Below are 20,009 nucleotides of genomic sequence, written 5' to 3' on the forward strand. Positions count from 1 at the left end.
AGTGGCTCAGCTCCTTTCAAGCTTTGGCTCTATGCTTATACCCCATTTCAGGGAGATTTTCATATTCCATGACTGCCTTCTTCGCTGACTGGGTCATTAGGACACAGAGACAGCTACATCTCTTACCCTGAGGATGATAGGACATTTAAAGAGAGCTCTCAGCTTTGTCACAACTCTCTCCAACTCTCTTTTTCTTTGTTTGCCTTTCTTTTTTAAATTATCCCTCAGAAGCAAAGCAAAGGAAATTGGGAAGGGGAGGGGAATATGGAGGTGATATTTCAACAGAGAAAAATAATGTATATTCTTGGTATCATAATTATTAATTGTAGTAACTTTTTTTTATGATAGCACCTACAGACTCCGATAGGGTACTGTACATGCTATATATTACTGCGTATGCTAGATTTAAACAGCTCTAACACAACTCTAAGAACTGTGATCTTATATCCTCAAACAATGTTTTCCTTCCATTTACAGTAAGTAGTAAGTCACACTGTCTAGGTCTCTTACCACCCAACCCAGGGACTCTTCTAGGACATGCAACTTCTTGATTCCCATTTGTGCAGCTCACTTCTTTTAATAAAATTAAAAGATTTAAGAAAATACCCATCCCGCTCCTCCCCCCACCTCTGCCTTATTTTTCCATTCATATTACAATCATTACATCAAAAGATATATTTCCTAATACCAACATTTAAAAAAAATTTACAAAGCTTTTTACCTAAGCGATATGCGTTGTTGAAAAAATCCCCGTTGTTTTTAACATTATAACATTTTTAGCACCTCATACAGCAAAAGAGCTTTGGAAATATACTTTCACTTTTGACAAAATCATGGCCTTTGATCAGAAACACTATTTAAATAATCTTTCCCATGGGGTTTTACCAGAGCAGAGGTCAATAATCCTTAACTAGAGAAACAGACAGTATTGTTCTGTAACAACATCAAGACTGAGCTGTTGGGGTTTTTAACTATAAAGGAATGTTAGGATCCATGTTTCATCAAAGTTTGCACAACACCAACGCAAGAGGGTGGCGAGAGATCTCTCACACACACACACACACACACACACACACACAGACCCCTCTCTCTAAAACCCATCTTACATATTCACCCACCTCCTGAATTTGTCCTCCAACAGCATATACCAAAAGCTACTCACTTTAAAGCTCCCTCCAGCAACATGCTCAGTGAGCTGCTGTATATACTTACTTTAAAGCACAACTTCTGCTGACTAGACTGGGCAGAACAAACTTCAGCCTGGCCTTCCTAAGAAACCCTTTTAAAACAAGCGCACACGCAACCAGACCTCAATGTGCCTAAGGACACCTGAGGCAGCGATCAGCCAGACGCTACAGTCAGCCCTCACTCTGGCTTCACTGAGTGCCAAACCAATGAGGGGGGAGCTATGCAAATGCTCCGGTGATGCACTCTCTTCCTAGGGCCTCTGGCACACACGTTGTGGCCCTGATGAATAGTCCTTCAGCGCAGAGTCCCCAAAGGGCAGTGCTGGGAAGACAGGTAGACTTCTCTCCGGCAGGCAGCGGACATATGCCGGCCAACGAAGGGGCCTCTAGTGAGAAGGCACATGCTCCTGATCAAAGCAACAGGCCGTGGGCTGCTTTGACAAGAGGAAAGAAACACCGTGTTTCTGCTTTCAGTGGCATAAGCTCAGCACAAAGCAGGACAGTCTAACATGCTTGCAAACACAATCCCCCACTACCTCTGTCCCGTCCCCCCCACCGGATCTGTGAAGGAAGTGAGAGATCATTCCACCCATTATCCCTCAGGCTTGTTGAGCCAGAATAAAGGTGGAGGCAAATGGAGTCAACTCAACAAAGAGGCCGCCGGAGTTCAGTTTGCGATGTCGTGTGTTAACTCGGCTGAAATCAGACAAATACGAAATGGAAAAACCAACAGAATTTCTTTGGGGTGCGGCAGGGGAGGGAAGCAGAGGCTCCAACAATTCCTAAAATAACAGACAGGATAAGTGCTACTTAGCAGCGCTGAGATTCCTCCTAAACATAGAGAAACACCCCCAAGGCCAGGCACATAAGGTCTCTTTTGACTCACACACTTCGTTGTATAGCATGATGTTCCCCATACATAAAGCACACAAGTACCAGTCAGCCTCGGTGGCTTTCGTTGTAGATTAAGGAAAACCGCCAAAACAAGAAAGAATAAAATCTCTCTGCAAGAACTGCCAGAGTGGACCAGACGCTGCAGAGGAAGGTGTAAGAACCCCGCAGTAGCAGATGTGGAATAACCTGCCCCCCACATTAGCCCTTATCCTCCTCTCTAATAGCTAGAGATTGGCTTAAACCCTGAAGCATGAGCTTTACCATCCCTTCCGAAAAGTTTGTGAGCACTGACTACAGCAACACCAGCTATTTCTGTTCTCCATATTCATGTCCCAACATTTTAAAAAATCTTGCTAAGTCCTTGGCTTCAGTGGCTCCCCGTGGCAAATTCAGTCCATGTCCATTCGACAATACTTAGTTTTGGGTTACTTCTTGACCTTGGCTGAGTTTGAACTGGAGACCCGGAAGCCAAAGTCCCGCCCCTCCTCCCATTACCAGCCTCCAGAGCCCATTCCGTCCCTCCCTCGTCACACTTCAGAGGGCTCTCTCAAGAAGGGCCATGGGCCTGGAAGAGAAGAGCTGCCAAGACTCTCCAGTGGGAGGCAGCAGACCCTGTAAACGTTTGGGCTCTGATTCTGCAGCATCACACCGAGCACTACTTAGCTGCTGCATCTGAAGGTGCTAAAAGTCCGCCTTAAGCATCCCACCCCCAAATGCAAACACAGGTATGGTCTCTCCTACCTCTGGCCTTTCATTCCTAACTAAAAAACACCTCATCTTGGAGAGCTGTTTAATGAGTAGCTGCAACCGAGTCCTGCGGCCTGCGGACGTTTCGGAGGGAGCAATTGGCAGAAGGGGTGGCTCCGTGGGCAAAAAGCTACGTCTATCATCGGGTTAGTGCAACTTTGCAATTGCCATCTGTTCAAACATTCCTATTGCAAGAAACAAGGAGCCAAGGCATTTAAAAAAATGTCTAAACAGTAATTGGTGTCTGTTTAGACCTGAGCATGGAAGTGGAGTCAGAAATGCAGAGGTGATTATCTGAGAAATGCCGCGAGAAAGCAGATTAAAAGTTATTACTCTAACCAATTTCTCACTTGCAGGTGACCTGCCATTCATTTCCCCAAAAAGCAGAGGCTCCAACAACTGCTTTAATCAACTGCTGATGAGCTGTGCTGAAAACAAGAGTAGAGCAGACAAGGTGCAAAGGCATGCAGAGGCCACCTTCCCACTGGGCTCCCTCCATGTGAAGAGGCATCAAGAGGAAGGTGGGGCATGAAAGAAATCCTCTTGAGCTGAACTGATCCAGAAAGGCTCTCTTCACTGGCCCCTTTGGCTGATGCATGTGGCTAAGCTACAAGCTAGCAAGGCTGAACTCTGGAAACCCGAGACCCTGCAATAAAGATACATTAGGGGCCAGATCCTCAGCTCAGCTCCTTGACTTCAGCGGAGCTCTGTCAACTTACAGCACCTGACGATCTGCCCCATGTACATTGAGTCCCTTCTCATTAATTTGCTCAGTGGAACATGTAGGCTCCCAAATCGACTGCTGGCCTTTTAAAGCTCCATAATCAAAAATAATCATGGACTCATTTAAAATGATTCCACAGACTTTGGGGGCCCAATTTTTCCTAGTACAAAGCAACAGACACCCCCCCAACCTACAGGTGATCTCACCCGCTCACACATTTCACGCACAAGGCAGAGCTGGCAGTCCCAAAATATCATGGCACTGCGCACCCAGCCAGACCTGCGAGTGCCAGTAAGAACTAAATAATTAAATACTACCTAGCTCTTAAATAGTGATTTTCATGAATAGGTCTCAAGGGTATCCAAGTCCAATAGGAAAAAGACTGAGATCCACCAATCACGGATGCGATTTTCAGGAGGTAGACACCCAATCCTAGGCTCCTTTGAAGAGGCCAATCAGAGCCGACATAGGCCAGAGCATAAAGATTCAGTATAATACTTGTTACTGCATTGCCTAAAGAGCAACTATTAAAACATTTAACAAGTGCACTACATAGCAGACACATTTACTAACATCTGTGGTGGTGGAACCAACCGGGGCATTCCCCAGCGGGTTATTATGGTTTATTGTCAGTGCAGCTTCTTCCCCGCTTTGCCATCATAAAACTGCAAGTGAAATAAGATGGGGAGTAAAAAATGCTGCTAACCCAGGTAAACGGGATTGAACCATTGGCTTCACTGGGGGTTGGGTGGCTGGGGAGGAGGAGGAAGGAAAGCAGAGCAGTAAGGCAGGCCTGGCTCATTTGGAGGGGCGAGAGGGGAGGTGATCAAGAGGAGTAACTCATCCGCTAGGTTCTAAGGGTTTGAAGCCTGTTCCATTTGGGGCTGGGGGATCGAAATGGTTCTGCCAATCTGCTCCGCAGCCCTTCAGAGTCAGAATTCACTTCGTTAAAGAGCAGATTATGTTGTTAATGGGCAGCTGTCTCTCAAACCAATGGCGCCTCTTGATCCAGGAGTGCTGGATAGCCGAGCGGTGTGCTTGTTCCCAGACCAGTGTCTGCTTGAAAAAAAAAATTATTAAGGGAAACAAGGCCAAGTCCGTCGGCCAGGACTGAAGACGGCCCCCCTGCGTAGCCCCACCCGTAAGTCTCTAGAGAAAGGTTAGGTTAGAGGCATTTTATCAAAGACAAACTCAATGGAAAGTAATTAAACACGAGAGGGGAAACTTGAAAGGCCTGTTCTGTCCTCGGGTTAGCAGAGTGTGCCCAGCTAAATAGCTAAGAGAGGCTACAGGCTTGGATCTTCTAGGCAACTATCATCAGATTCCCTTTTGAACTCCCACTCTGGAAATGGAAACTTGCAGAAGCCAGATCCTCAGCTGGGACAAAATGCCGCAGCTCCAGTCACGTCAGTGAGCAATACTGGTTTGCACCATCTGAGATGCCAGCCTAGGGTGACCAGATGTCCCGATTTTATAGGGAGAGTCCTGATTTTTGGGTCTTTTTCTTATTTAGACTTCTGTTACCACCCCGGCATCCACTGTCCCGATTTTTCACACTTGCTGTCTGGTCACCCTACTCCTGCCCCTGGCTTTTAAAGTCCTCAAGCTGGGTCAGCATTGTTAAGTGCCAGGCGTGTTTATGGTGCTATGTAGACAAATAATTATCAGGATGAATCTGTCTGAATAAGTTAAGAACCTCTGATTGCCACCCCCTTCCGAAACCTACAACCAAACCCACGACGGTAAGGAACCCCTTTTCAGCTCTGTAACAGTTCATTACATTTTTTACCCCTTGGGGCTTGTCATTTTTGCAGCAGCCAGCGCACAGCTGGGCTTTGGCTGGGACTGGAAATGGAACTGTTGAACGGTTGCTCCAGAGAGAGGCTTCCAGCCTGAGTTTGCAGATCAGAGAGGCACTGATCGTTCAGGTAAGCAGCCACGCTCCAGGTAATTCAGTCGAAACCAAGAATGCCAAGCTTGTAGTAAACCAGCGATGGACAAACTACAGAACATGCTTCCTGCTGCCATTTATCAGTCACCCGCAGCCTCACCTCCCTCCTATTTGAAGCCTGCTCGTTTTGGCAAAACAATAAGACACGTTTCATCTTGAGGTTTTTAGCCTGGGGGCCTGATTCTCATTTACACCAAGTCCCCTTTGAAGCCGCTCTACGCTATCAAAGCGGTGTAAAGTGGGGGCAGGTATAATATGCTCCCACGCTAAGGCACCGTTACACTGCCAGAGTGGAATAAATGGACCTTAGGTCTTCTCTACAGGGGAGTTTTTTCAGGATCCCCTCAGGTGTGACTGTAAATAGCTATAGTTACACCAGTATCTCATATGCACATGCGCATCCATGGTGCGTTTTTTCTGGTTTCGCTATGTTCCCTGGGAAGGGGTTTAAGTTAAACCAAAAAACCCCACCACTCTCTTACCAGAATAAGTGTGTCTGCATGAGGCTTATACTGGTATAACGCTGCCTGTACCACTGGGACAGTTTTCCCATGTGGACAAACCCTAAGCGTAAACGAGAATCACATCCCTTTCTCTCAGCCATTCCCAGCCACAAACACATCATGCTGTTTCTGTCTCCTTTGTACCCAGCACCCATCTGGGAATTCAATGCCTAACCCACTAATGGCCAGGGACTTTCTACCCTCCTTGACAACGGGCTCCTCGTGCTTCACTGGAGGACCCAGAATCCGTTGAGACAATCAGACAAGAACCTTTTAATCTGTCACGACGATTAGGAGAAGGCATTGCTCGGGAGGTTAAAGTGTGTTCTCCTTGGCTTTCATCAACACCTGAGAAGGTCTCACCCTGAGGGACAAAGCACTTCAAAGTGTGGAATCAAACAAGCCTTGAACGGGGGCAGCAGAGGAGAGGCATCTGCACCAGCAAGTTATAAAGGGTTCTCCATTAGCACCGTGTAGAAGAGCAGGGAGGCTGGGCCTGGCAGAAATCACAACTAAAACTAAACCTCAGATAGGAGATGACACAGCACCACAGCTCTAGCTATTCAAGGGGTCTTCCATCAATTATAGACAGACCCTGAAATCCATTCCCACTTTACCAACACATACCACCGCCCCTCCAGCAGCTGGGTCCAGGCCTGTGAGCACAGGACACAGTCCTTACTGTGCAGGTAAGGGGAGAAGAGTGAGTATTAGCATCTCATGGCCATGGTGTGCTCCCTGCTCGTCTGTGTGTTGTATGCACCTGCCATCTCTTCTCTTGTGCTTAGATTGGGAGCTCTTCAGGGCTCTGTTTTGCGTTTGCACAGCACCTAACACGATGGGGATGCGGCTGCCGCGACACAGACAAATAAAACAAACTCACGACGACGACATCATGGGCTCCTTCCTTCCCTCACACATCAAACAGACTCACAGACAAGCATGCAGACCAGCCGCGGGAGCAGCCCATGCAAGACTTTATGCCTCTTTACACAGAAGGCAACTCACGACAGCTGTGAACAGATCCAAGTGGCAGCAAGCTGCCTCCATGTTAAAAACGAAGCAAACCTGAAAACAAACCTACTCGGCAACACTAAGTCCTTGGACATATGTGTGATTGATCCTGGAGCATTACGGCCACCAGTGTCAATTCAGTGAGCGTTTGGTTTGGCAAGGGAACGTAATCACTTACCCCTAATGACTTTTCCTTCAAACAGGAGTAACCAATCCATCTATTTGTCAAAGGAAATGTACCGAGAAACACAATCGCTCATGAGCAGTTGCTTCCCAGTGCTGAATTAGTTTTAACTTGCCCTGGAAGATGAGTTGGATGCAGGAAAACGTAACTTCCCTTTTAATAAATATCCCTTCCCAATGTTACAGCACAAGATTAGTTTCCAATCCACTTTCTGTACCTTAATAGATCTGCCTACATGGTTCAGTATTTACATATTTACAGTATTTACACATTTCAGCTGCAAATCATAGAGCACATTGTAAACATCAATTAAATCTCATACAATATCCCAGGTCAAGCGTCATTATCCCCATTTTACAGATGGATAAAGTGAAGCCCAGAGAAATGAAGGGACATGCCCAAGGTCACAGAGAAAGTCAGCAGGAGAACTGTTAGAAGCCAGGAATCCCAATACCCAGCCCCCTGCTTTTAGTGCTAGGCAATATTTCTCAGCAGAGGAGCACTACATCCACAAAGATGGTCTCTGGGTCTGATTTTCAGAGATCCTGAGCATCTGTAGCTCCAAGTGAAAACAATAACTGCAGGCTCCCAGCACCTCCGGGGGGCGGGACGGGGGCGGGAAATCAGACCACCAAATGCTATTATATGCATCTAAATGTGTAAAACTAGCTGACAGATGGTATTTACAAATGAAGACTTTCCCGGTGCCCCTTCTTCCTAATAGAACTGTTTCAGTACAGTCCTTAGTACATCAGAGAGTTTGGGACACTGTTGGTCCTACCAAAGCAAATAGCATTTGAAATAACTACACAAATATTTCCCACATGTACCTATTTGGTCTGGATTCTAATTACCCATGGACCATGCCTGATTCTAATTACCCATGGACCAGGCCCGATTTTTGCATGGCAACGTCTTGAAGAATAATCAAATGAAGCCAGAGATGGTTGGGCGAAGCTCTTTTTAGAAAACTACAGTTGTTTACGTTTCCATTGCAACTGGCCTGAACAAAGGGCACTGGGAATACAGATACACGGTTCTCCTCAAGGCTTAAGAATAGACATACTGTAGCTGCTACTGGAAATTTGGAACAATCGCTCTTCCCAACCATTCACAGCGCCCTGAGTGTAAATGCCAGGCATCTCCCAAAGCACAGATCATTGACCCAGCATTTTGATCTGTCCATACAACGGTTCATTTCCCTGCAGTGCAAACTCGGCATCGAAACAACAGCACCGACACTTGACGTCTGTAGACTTGTCAAAAAATAGCAGGAGCTATAAAACATTCTGAACGCCCATGAAAACTTGTCCCTTAATTACCTCCCTAATTAGACGTTCCATGGTCCCTTTTCTCACTCCTCCTCGGGAAATGGACATGGGACCTTTGTCCTAGTCAGCGAGGGGTCCCGAGAACATGTGCCAAGCAGACCTCCCACGCTTCTAATTAAGAGCATGGCTCCCCTCATTTAATGGGACTTGGTCAACTTTTCCTAGTATCAAGTACTTTGGTTGCTTTAAGGGGATGGGGGACAGGGAACAAGGGGAGTCAGGGTTCTCCTCTAGTGACAGCTCCAGCCCATTCAGCCTGTGATTTTATTTGCAGCCAAATCCAGAGAGAGATTTGCTACTAATTAGAGTGAAAGGTAATCAAGAGAAAGACATTTCCTAACTCATACAAAGCCTCAGTTTGATACAAAGGGGCTCTTGGTTTTCCCCACACCAATTATTTCTGTTTCTTTAGCACCCCTTTCCTCCCCCCCACACTTTTTTTGGGGGAGGGGAGGAAATCACATTCAAAAGGTAACTTTGCCCAGGTCCGCTTTACAAAGCGCATCTTTGTCTGCAAGTTGGCTTTATTGTCTCTCACTTAAGAGACAGACAACATCTACATCAGCACAAATGCTCTCTTCTCTTGTGCTTGGTGGGTAACTCTCTGGTTTGGGAGCACAACAATCTAAGAATCGTGCAATCCCTCTGAAGAGGGCACACTGCTGTTTGCTTCTCCTCTTTGTTTTCCAGCCATTTTATTAGACACTTGGGGGATCTGTAGACAAAGATTAGCATCTACATCACGTTATTTGACATCGGAGGATGTATGCCGTTCTCTAACGGGGATTATTCTTTTCAAAATTACTTAACTGAGATTGCATGTTGGGAGGAAGATAAATTGGAAGGTTGGAGCCCCCAGAAATTAACAATCTTGTTTCCATGTATCATGCTAGTGTGTGAGTAAGGAAAGGGTTGTCAATCCCCTCTACCAGCACCTGAATCCTGACCCAAAGCCCACTAAAGTCAACATAAAGCTTCCCCAATTGACTTCACGGGGCCCCTGAACACACCCCAGGCAGCATCCTGTGCTGGGTGCTCTCCTAGTCCCCCGATTCAGCAAAGCACTTAACATGCTTTAGTCCTATTGATGTTATTTGGCTTTAAGCACTTGCTTAATGTTAAGCGTGTGCTTAAGTGCTTTGCTGAATGGGTCAACAAGCACATTCCACAATGTTCCTTGACCCCACAGAGGCCTGGTCGGCCAGACTGGGAGCAGGCCCGGCTGATCAGAGCTGAGTGAAGAATGGATTTTTGAGTTCAGTGGCCAAACGAAAAAAATCTGAAAAATTCAGTTTGGCAACAAACCAGGAGAGGTGGGTTTTTTTGGTTTTCACGATCAATTAAAGGGAACGAAAAACATTCGGAAAATCGACATTTTCCAAACATCTGCTAACCGAAGTGTCAGTTCAAATGGACATTTCATTTCAAAACTTGTCCAAACGGTTCCTTTAGACATTTTGTTTGGAAATGACATTTCCAGGGTTCCCCCCCCAACCCCCCAGGTTTTTTCCCCCGACCAAAACTATTTGCTGAATATGACCCACATTCAGAAAGACATTCAGAGCCCTGAGGAATGCATTTTTTGGTGAAATTTCTAATCCCTGAAAAAACATCTGGCCCAGCTCTCTTGCGGACATCCTTTGTTCAAACCAACTGCAATTGAAAATCATCTGACGCACCAGTCGGGCCTGGGGGGAACAACTACGAGACTATGCCTCCCGAATGTCATACCTCTTTAAATGCACATCACTTTACGCAATCTAAAAATGAACCCGTTGGAAATTAAGCGGATTCCCTGGGAGAAATCACTTTCCCCAGCACTGCAATTTCTTTGATAACTGATGAAGGATTTGTTTTTTAATCAGAATAGACACAGGCACAATGACGTCAGACGCCAAGTATTATTTCTATGCTATCAAATAGCAACAAAATTTATGAGAGGTGGGTGCGGAGCGGGAGGGAGTGGAACATGCTCACATGTATCATTACCAGAGTCGCTCCCTGATTCAGTAAATCACAAACTCCTCTCTGCTACAAACCTCTATGATCTTTGGTAATCTCCTGCACAAGGAATAGATCGTGTGGTAACCAAATTCTCTTCTAAATCTCAATTTATGCAAAGCAAGGCTTAAAATTTTTCTTGAGAACTCTATGCAAGGTCAGTCATGCACTTATGGAGACAATCATTCAGGCAGGGGAGACCCAATTAAGCTTTCCCATTAAAGTACCAGAAACATTTTGCCTGTCCATTCCTGAAGATTTTCATAAGATCACACATGGACACAAGAATTCTGCTCCAAAATGTCCGACGAAAAAGGTGACTTACTTAGCCTTCTGCAAGTAGCAGGAAACAGAAATGAAATGAAATGAGAACAAACATGAAAATGTTACAGGAACAGCAAACACAACTGGTATTTGAAGCAACTGCAGACAAAAGGGCTGGAATCTCTGGCCTGCCCCAGCTGCTTTGGGCAACGGGGCAGAGTTAAGGTTATGTGTGAAACCTTAACTTTGATTTTTCCTAACGTTCGAGTATTAAAGCCCTAATCTTACAATGTGCTTTGCAAGGACAGACCCCCTGCAACCACACTGAACTCCAATTACTTCAATGAGGTCCTGCATGGAGCTTATAGTACAGTCATGACCCAACTTTGCAGGCTTAATATTCTCCGTGAAGCTTTCTATATACAATACATATATTATATCCCAGCAGTTCAACCACAGGCTGTTGGGCTTCACGCAGGAACCATCAAGGTGAAATTTTCTGGCCCGCATTATGCGGGAAGCCAGTTTAGAAGATCATAGTGGCCTCCTTCTGGCCTTAATATTTTTTTTAAACTATCCACACATTAGAAATGAGTGTAAACACAGTACTATTCTAGTCTACACAGGTTTTTATATCATGCTTATCACTGCAGTATCTGAGCACCTTCCGGTACTGCATGAAGTAATGTGAGTAGCATCTGTCATGGGTTTGCTCTCTCATCCTTTCACAGTGGGGTGTGGGAAGCTTGTGCAGGAGATAATCTTGTTTTGGTAGCATGTTTTTCACACAGGCACCCGCACACTGCTCTGTAGCTATGCTACAGAAGGGTGGTTAAAGAAATGCACCTTGCACTTGAAGCAAATGGTGGGAAGGTGCATGATAGCCCTTAGTCCGTGGGGACGTTCATTCCAGTGTCTCACACCAGCACCAGTGAATACTCTGTCTTGTGCACAGACCTGAGCTATATCCTTATCGTGGAGAGCTCCCTTGTGCCAGAGAAGCAAGACGGTCAACCATGGTTTTCATCCCGGCGCTTTAGGCTCTTTGAAATATCTTGGGCCCAGACCATGGAGCACCTTGACGATAAGAACCGAGACCCTGAACTTGAAATTCTGTGGGAAGCCAGTGTAGAAAACAGAGAGCAAGTCTGATGTGGTCTCAGTACCCCATGTTCCTGAGGGGACATGTTCTAGCACTCTGCAGTAGCTGGAGTTTCCTAAGGGCTGAAGGCTTCGTGCCCATATATATTGCAGTAGATGCATATTTAATACGTCCTGCATAAGAAGAAGCTTTTTCTCCACATCACACACATCTTGTTCACATTCAGATCTGCTAAAAGATCATGATTATTTTATTCATTCAATTTCATGGCTCAGCCAGGCCCATATCCTCACACAGTTTGGAAAATAAGATAGCAGTAAGCTATGGTGGGAAAAGCTACAATTAATGCAAATAAATGTATTATTTAAATTAAGAGTGTATGGAAAGTTTGTTCCCCTACCAACTTGAGTTTGGCTCTGTTAAGGAATGCAGAATGTGGCCCTTAGATGGGAGACGGGGAGTAGGGCCATACACCGTGGGGATGTCTGTGGCCAGGCTGCTACCAGCACATACAGGACAGAATTGGTTAAAATACTGTAAAAAAAAAAAAAATACATGAAAATAGCTACTCAACAAAACAAAAACATTCACAGAAAATTTTCATCATTGCTAGAAACTTCTCCAGCTTTTTAACAACAAAAGTTTGGTTTCACTTTCTGAGAAAACAAACACACCAACATTTTTACTTTTCAAAAAGCCGAAACATTTTCACAGGAAATTCTGAAGAATAAAAACGTTTTCAAAAGTTCCCATGAGAAACAACTGATATTTTTCAATCAGCTTGAATGTTGGGTACAGTCAAATTGATTAATCCCCAAATGCTTGGCTTAAGCAGCAAGTCCATGGACAAGAGTGTTTAAATAACACACATACATGTTATAACACCCCAGCTCTGTTAGGGGTTGATCCTGAGGAGAAAGGGTTAAGTGGGTTCGGCTGACTCATTTGAGGTATGGGTCTCCTTATCTCACTTGGATATAAAGCAAAAATTGCTCTCTGGCGAGAGGGGATTTAGGGTGTGGGCTGAGCAGATGTGAGAGAGGAACTGTATAGGCAGCTAAACCTGGGGAGAAAGTTTGAGCTGAACTTTGTCATCATATTGCTAATGAAGCCATACCCCATAAGTGGGGTGAGCATTTGACTCTACACAGTACACAGAGCGCGTGTTGAAGCAAGTTGGGAAAGGCAAATTCTCCTACAGAGTGGGAGAAACTGCAGGTGCTCAGTATAAGTCTATAGTCCTGAATGCTCCCATTCATGTCTATTCTTCACTAGAAAGTAAAGCAAGAAGCCATAAAAACAGTATCATGTTACCAGGCATGTCCCACGGCCTCAGGTGAGGGTATACCGTCCACTTAGATAATGGCCAGTGTGTGTCCACAAATGCATGTGAGCAACTCAACAGCAGCACTTGTATTATTAAGAGTAATCCTGAAAACAATGAACTAGAGCGTGCAGCCCAATACGCACGAGCAATCCTACCATGACAACACACTGTTAATTATCACCACCAAGGGATGTCGTTAATTCACCATCACTTAAGTCTTATTCGAGTTTTCAAATCAGGACCGTGTCTCTCTGTGAGGAACGTGCCCTAGTTCAACCACAGGCTGTTGGACTCAAAGGAGGAACTGCTGGACGAAATCCTCGGTCCTGTGTTATGCAGGAGGTTAGGCTAGACGACCGTAAGAGTCTCTGCTGGCCCTAAAATCTATTAAACTAATTTTCCAGAGCAACTCCACAATTATGAACCAGTTCTTGCAAATGGCAGCGGGGATGAAACTGTGAGAAAAGGGATTTCAGCCTCTGAGGGGTAAAAACAAACAACCTGACCAGTAATCAGAGAGGCAGCAGGCCTAGCAGATGAGACATTGGCCTGGGACTCAGGAGACCTTGGTTCTGGTCCCTGTTCTGCTTTGTGCTCTTGGGTGAGACCTTTCCCCTCCTTGTCCTCCGTTTCCCACCCACACACCCTTTGTCTGTCTTGTCTATTTTGAGTATAAGATCCTCGTCTGCCTCTTACTTCTACATCCCCATCCAGCGCCCAGCACATTGGGGATTGTGGCTGGGGCTCTGTGTGCTACTGGCAAACAAATGGTAAATGCCGACTAGAAAATGTCCTTTCAATTCACACTCTGCATCCTCCGTGCAGAGACTCACACCCACGTTCTACTGAATCTGTCAGCTTCTGATCAGCTCATTCCCCTCCTCCTCCCGCCCCCCCCCCCAACACCTGACTGATTGGACTGTACAAGACCTTCCTTTATTTGAATATTGCACTGAGCTTCCTATTATCAAAGCACACGGCTCAGGAAAGACAGAGAAGATTATTCTGTAACAGCTCCATTGCCGTGCAGCATGACAAGGCAGCAGAGATCGGCTCAGGATTCCAACCCTTACGGATGGGAAGAAAAGAAAGGCCACCTGTTATTTACACTGCCTCCCTCGCTGACTTCTGCCATCACTGCTGTAAGCTACTGTGCGAGCAGACACACTCGCTGCACATGCAAAAACACACCGACGCGCACTCCTGCGCCAATCCAAATGGGGCCCTCACAAAGGATTATTTATCTGGCAGTAGGGCCTCAAGGCACCAATTGAGGTCTGGGGCCCCACCGTGCTAGGTGCTGTCTAGACACAGCAAGAGAGTATCCCTGCTCCGAGCAGACAGAGGGTGGGAGGCACAGGCAAGGGAAGTGTTTTGCCTGAGGTCACAGAGCAGGGTGGTGGTGGCAGCTCTTGTCTTAAGAGCGCTGATCTCCTGAGTTTTAGGCCAGTGCACTAGACTGCGTCCCCAACATTTATTTTGGCCACATTTAGGACTCTTGAGAACCCTGGACTTCGACAGGGGTTTCTTCATCTTGCTCACTTTCCCGCTTCTGCACACGCATGAACCCGGTGCACATACGCGTAAATATTCCTACTCCATCCCATCAGCCCCGCTAATTTCAATGGCAAGTCAACTTAAAGCGACAGCTGCTGCCTAATGTTTTGCTAGGGGTCCCTGAGCTACCGTGCTGCACAGTGGTGCGAGGGGAAATTCTGCTGGCGGAGGATCTGCTTATGTCTATTAATTGAACGCGACATAAAACAATTACTGAAGATCCAACAGCACCTAGCCTTAGGCAAGGTGTGGTCTTTGTATCATGGCCAGATTCCAGCCTGGGTTCTTACCTAGCGGAAATTCCCCTTGCAGGTTCAGCTGCAGGGAAGATTCTTCCCACCTCACTTTTTGCGCTGCTGTTAATGCACAGTAATGCTGCGTGAAGCAGAGGTGGCTGCATTTCAGTGCCGGGGGAAGTGAATCGTATTCTTTGAAAATCACTTGGGACTGTTCAGGTTTCATTTCTGGAAAACTGCGGGTTACCGAAAGTGCCTGAGGGGAGTTGCACCTGCCCATTTTGCAGGTGAAAACGAGAGCATATTTACCAGTAACTGCTGCTGTCGTTTATCTTTTTGCATCAGTATGGGAATTGACTGAATGTTCACACTGAACAGAACCTCCCAGGGACACAAGGAATGCTCCCTTTTTAGATCCTGTATTACAAACTGAAGGCCAGGTACATTACAGTCTCTCTGAAGCACTGCTACCTAGAGTATATTTGCTCTTCAGCAGGATTCAACCTTTCACATGAATATCTAAAGTGGGCTGTAGCCCACGAAAGCTTATGTTCTAATAAATGTTAGTCTCTAAGGTGCCACACGTACTCCTCTTCTTTTTACTAACAGACACACTGTGGTTGACTAGATCAGGCAGAGGAGGGGGAGAACCTCAATGGGTTTGTGGCATTATGAACTTTGCAAAGAACTTTTGGGGAATTCACAAAAATATAATCTCATCCATGAACCATTTTTTCTTGTCCTTAAAAATTCCAAGAGCTCATCAAATTTAAAATGACAACCAAAGAGGGGCTGCCTAGCTCATGGGTTCTCAATTCAGGGCAAGGGCAAGGTGGAGGAAACCCCCTGACGCCGGTTTGCTGCCCTCTGTGGGGGGTTTCCCCCTCTTTGCCCTTTCCATAATGTGAAATAGGAAGATGTTCCAGCCTGGTCCTGGCTAGATGGCAGGGGAGGGGTGGGAGTGGTCTTGGCAGGGGAAAGGTTGGGAACCAGGGGCTTAGGTAACAGGAGCACTGTGCTATGTGCTAAAGGCAGAAGAAGGCCCTGAATGCCAGGTTGACAAGAGTGGGTGTCCTCTCCATGGAATACAGTTAGAATTTCCCTTTCCCCACTTTTCTCCATTAGTCACATTCCCTCTGGGTGTTTTCACCTAACTTCTTACCCTCTGCTCCCGTTTCACCCACTGTTCCCAGTGGATTTTCTATTGCTTGCCTTCTTGCTTTGTAGTCTCTCCAAAGCAGCACAAAAACCTTCCAACGCTTGACCTCCCAACCCCGCAATGATAAAGCGTTCAGCAAAAGGAGTTTGCCGTCCCAGGTGGGCCTTACCCTGATGTGCCAGTGTCTGAGAGACTCCCCTGCGTCTCATTAGCACCTTCTCCTGCTATGCATTGGCTTGAAATAAAATTTAAAAAATAAAATAAAAATGTAACAAGCTGTTCCATTGCTCCCCTTCGTGCAGCACTTGGGGACGCCCCTCTCCCTTTGGCAGGGGAAGGAGATTCAGCATCTAGTTTAAACAAAAGGAAGGACTCTGGAACATAATGGAGAGTTTTAAGAACAGGTTAGACAGACACCTGTCAGGGATGGTCTAGATAATACGTAGTCCTGCCATGGGTGTAGGGGACCGGACTAGATGACCTCTCGAGGTCCCTTCCAGTCCTATGATTCTATAGCGGGGCATTTTTTCAGTGTAGTTTGCTGAGCCGACGGCACTGTAGGTGCTTAAACAAGCGTGGCTTTGCACTGCAATGTAATTAACACTGCCGGAACAAAGCAGAAAGACCCACAGAGCGCTAAAGAGGACACTTCCCCCACCCCCTAGTGAATTACTGGAGCTGTAATTTTGATCTCCTTGTAACAAGTCTCTACATGGCCAGATCAAAGACTTCTTGCATTGCCTTATTCCCATAGCAGCTGAGGAGAGGCTTGGCCATTATTTCGCAGTGACAAGTGACACACACAGTTCCTGTCCCTGAATTTGGCTGTGAACCCCCATCCTATTGTCTGGTTCCACAGCCAAACGTGCCCCATCCTTTCATTCCAGTAGGCAGAGATGGCCAGAAGGCTCATCTGACATACGAGCTGCGTTGCGAAGGGGCTTCAAAATCGATCTCACTAATCGGAGGGGTGTTGGATTCCCCCCCCCACCCCTTGAGACAAATCATTGCAAATTACATCTGCCTTTTAATCTTCTTTAAATGCCAAAGAAGAAGCTGTAATGAGCTGATAAGCCCGGATGGTTGCCTTCAATTGGAAATAAGGCACTGTTCTTGTTTGAAGCACATTCCTTCACATCACCAAGTCCTTGCTCATGTACAAACAAGGACCCTTCTTCCCCATGGAGCTTATAATGTACAAAAAAAGAGGCAGGCACAGGTAAACAGACTCATCAGGGGCGTGTCTCCACTGTATCCGGAAGAGAGCCTCCCAGTGATCTTTGAGCCGAATTTGCTTTGAGTTTTGAGAGGGCCTTGTCTGAACCTGAACCTCCAGGCTACAAACCCTATATGGACCGAAGCCCACAAACCAAACAATTTGTCCAGAGCCTCACAAACCTAAGCCACCCGCTTCCTCACAGCTCTTCTCCACTTTCTGACCCAGACATTTAAACAGGCATTGACAAGTCTAGCGAACGTCCCCTCCAGACAGCAGCTGGGAGCCCTGCCAACCTATCTCTGATCACAGAGTTCAGGGGAAGGGGAAACATCCTCTGAGCTGAGCAGAGAAAAAACATACACTTTCCGCGCTCCCTCTCCCACAGCTGAAGCCAGCCTCAGCTGTAATAATACACATCTGCCCATGGGAGCCAAGGCCCAAAACACATGCTCCCCCTACGGTGGGCTAGTGAGTGAGACAGGGGCATGGATGAATGGAAAGGGCAACATACATTGAAAACAGACAGGCATGGGCCCCACAGGGTATTTTTAACTCTTTGGTCAACAGCCCTTAGGGTCTGATCCACCCAGGTGCCAAACAAGCCCTGAAGCTGGCCAGCAGCTTGCAGGATTGAACGTTTGCTAGAAAGGACCTGACCGCATCCAACCGCTCCCACCCTAGCAGGTATCTGTGCTGGAACCAAACAGTTGGAGGGATAGACAGCACCAGGCGTTTACATAATATGTGATGAGCAAGGGATGGACAGACAGACAGGGAACTACATTTTGACCTACCCTACGGAGAAAAGGGCTAAAGGGCTTTTCATCCAAATGATAAGAAATCAGCTGCTCTGGTAGAGAACAAGGTGACACTAAGGGATTTTGGCCAAGTTTCCCTTTGAGATTTTGGATGTGAACCTCAATCTCAAAGCAATACTTGGAAGGCACAATCCACAGGGGCTGAAGCTGGCCAAACCAGGCAGAGGAGCCCCAGGCAGAGAGGTTCTGCTGAGTTTCACACAGCTCTGGCTAAAGCACTAGAACTGCACCCTGCCTCAGATCAGGGCCAGTGGGACCCAGGTCCAGTCAGACCTCAAATGAGGGGCCCGCCAGGTTAGCAGTAGAGAGCGGGCAGCAAGCAACGAAGAAACATTCCAGCGAGTTGCCAAACTCCACATGCACCTTCTGTTTCTTTGGAGTGGAGCGTCGAGAAGAGAAGCAGAGCAGGCAAGTGGGGGTAAAGGAAGCCAAGAGGTCTGTCTCTTAATACTTCCTTCTTATCGAGTTCAGACTGGCATATTTAATGCAGTCGTTTGTTAAGAGATTGGGAGTGAGGGAGACAATAAACCAGCTTTAAACACACGTCGCCTTTTAACATTCTTCAAGTAACAACCTTTTGACCCAACATTGTTAGAACGTTCCCCCCTTTCCAGTGGTTTCCCAAAGGAATCTACAGTCAGTACCATGTGAAGATGGCTCTCTGCTCCACCCGCCATTTGAGGGACTTTCATTTATTCTCTGAGCCACTGACAAGTTGGGTGGTTAAATAAACAGAAAGACACCTGCTGCCGACACACTATTTATGCCCTTTTGGTCTTGTGTTTGGAGGCACTTGCAGATACTTTGGTAGATGGGGCTGTGAGTTAAACCTACACAGGCTCAAGAGATGTCAGAACAAAATATTCCAGAAGCAGGACAATTTTACACTTGATGAGCCAAACACTTAACCCTTCCTTAAGCCTGGATATGCCAAACATTGCTTCTCTGGCAAGGAATTAAAAACTAAGCTTACTTAGTGTGTAGAGTAGAGACCAGGGGATGGAATTCTACAGCTGACACACTTACCTTGGATGTGCAAATGTTTCAAAACCATAATCTGTGGGCATGCATGATATGCACGCACACAGCAATGTAAAAACATGGCTTCCTTACTACATATCTAAGGCTTTATTCAAACCCAGCTGAAGACCATGGAAAGATCCCCATTGACTTCAACGGGCTTTGCATCAGACCCTTAGTGGTCAGGTGGGATTTTACAGCTGGCAGTTACGGTGCCCATCATGGCCACACAGAACTTCATGCACTGGGGAGCGACTCCTTCACACAACGGGCAGGGCTGTGCAGATACAGGTTTACAAGTCTTGGGCTGAGTCCAGAAGCAGCATCAGTATCAAGTCTGATGAGATGCGTCAGTTATGCCACTGAGGTGTTGGAGGCAGGTAAGGAGTTCAGGGGAAATCTAAGACAGCACTGAAGGCAGTGTCCCAAGACAAACCAAGAGCTGAGAGTTGCAACAGGCTACCTAAACAGAATATGGTGCATAAACACCCATGGCCCCAGCTAAACGCCAGTGACAGACCTGGTGCAGTTAGTGCCAGCAGATTTTTCTGTATATGTATAAAGAAAGTACTAGAAACATAGGGGGCAAAATAATGAGAAAAGTTAATTTAAAAAAAAAGTGGGGGTGGGGGGATGGACACACGTTTTTGTCAAAAACGGAAATCTGGAAAATTCTGACCAGCTCTAAAATGCCCTTCGTCTCCGCTGCAATGTAAATAATAAGCAGATGCAAAGCTGGGACCCATCTTCTATCAACACTGGAGCCATTTG

At 46.3% G+C, this 20,009-nt stretch overlaps 1 protein-coding gene across 10 annotated transcripts in view; it reads right to left on the reverse strand.

Moving 5' to 3' along the window:
• The window catches only part of DVL1 (dishevelled segment polarity protein 1), a 179,847-nt gene that overhangs the window by 45,358 nt on the left and 114,480 nt on the right, over nucleotides 1-20,009 (reverse strand). For 2 of the 10 annotated variants that reach the window (XM_043531701.1, XM_037880975.2), the window contains exon 1: nucleotides 1,213-1,338. The exons of the other annotated variants lie outside the window; for them this stretch is intronic. The gene's annotated coding sequence lies outside the window, so the exon portion shown is untranslated. Of the gene's footprint in view, nucleotides 1-1,212; nucleotides 1,339-20,009 lie in introns of those variants that run through there. 10 annotated transcript variants of the gene reach the window in all.

Source organism: Chelonia mydas, chromosome 18 (assembly GCF_015237465.2).
Source record: "Chelonia mydas isolate rCheMyd1 chromosome 18, rCheMyd1.pri.v2, whole genome shotgun sequence".
In the NCBI taxonomy this organism is placed as follows: domain Eukaryota; kingdom Metazoa; phylum Chordata; order Testudines; family Cheloniidae; genus Chelonia; species Chelonia mydas.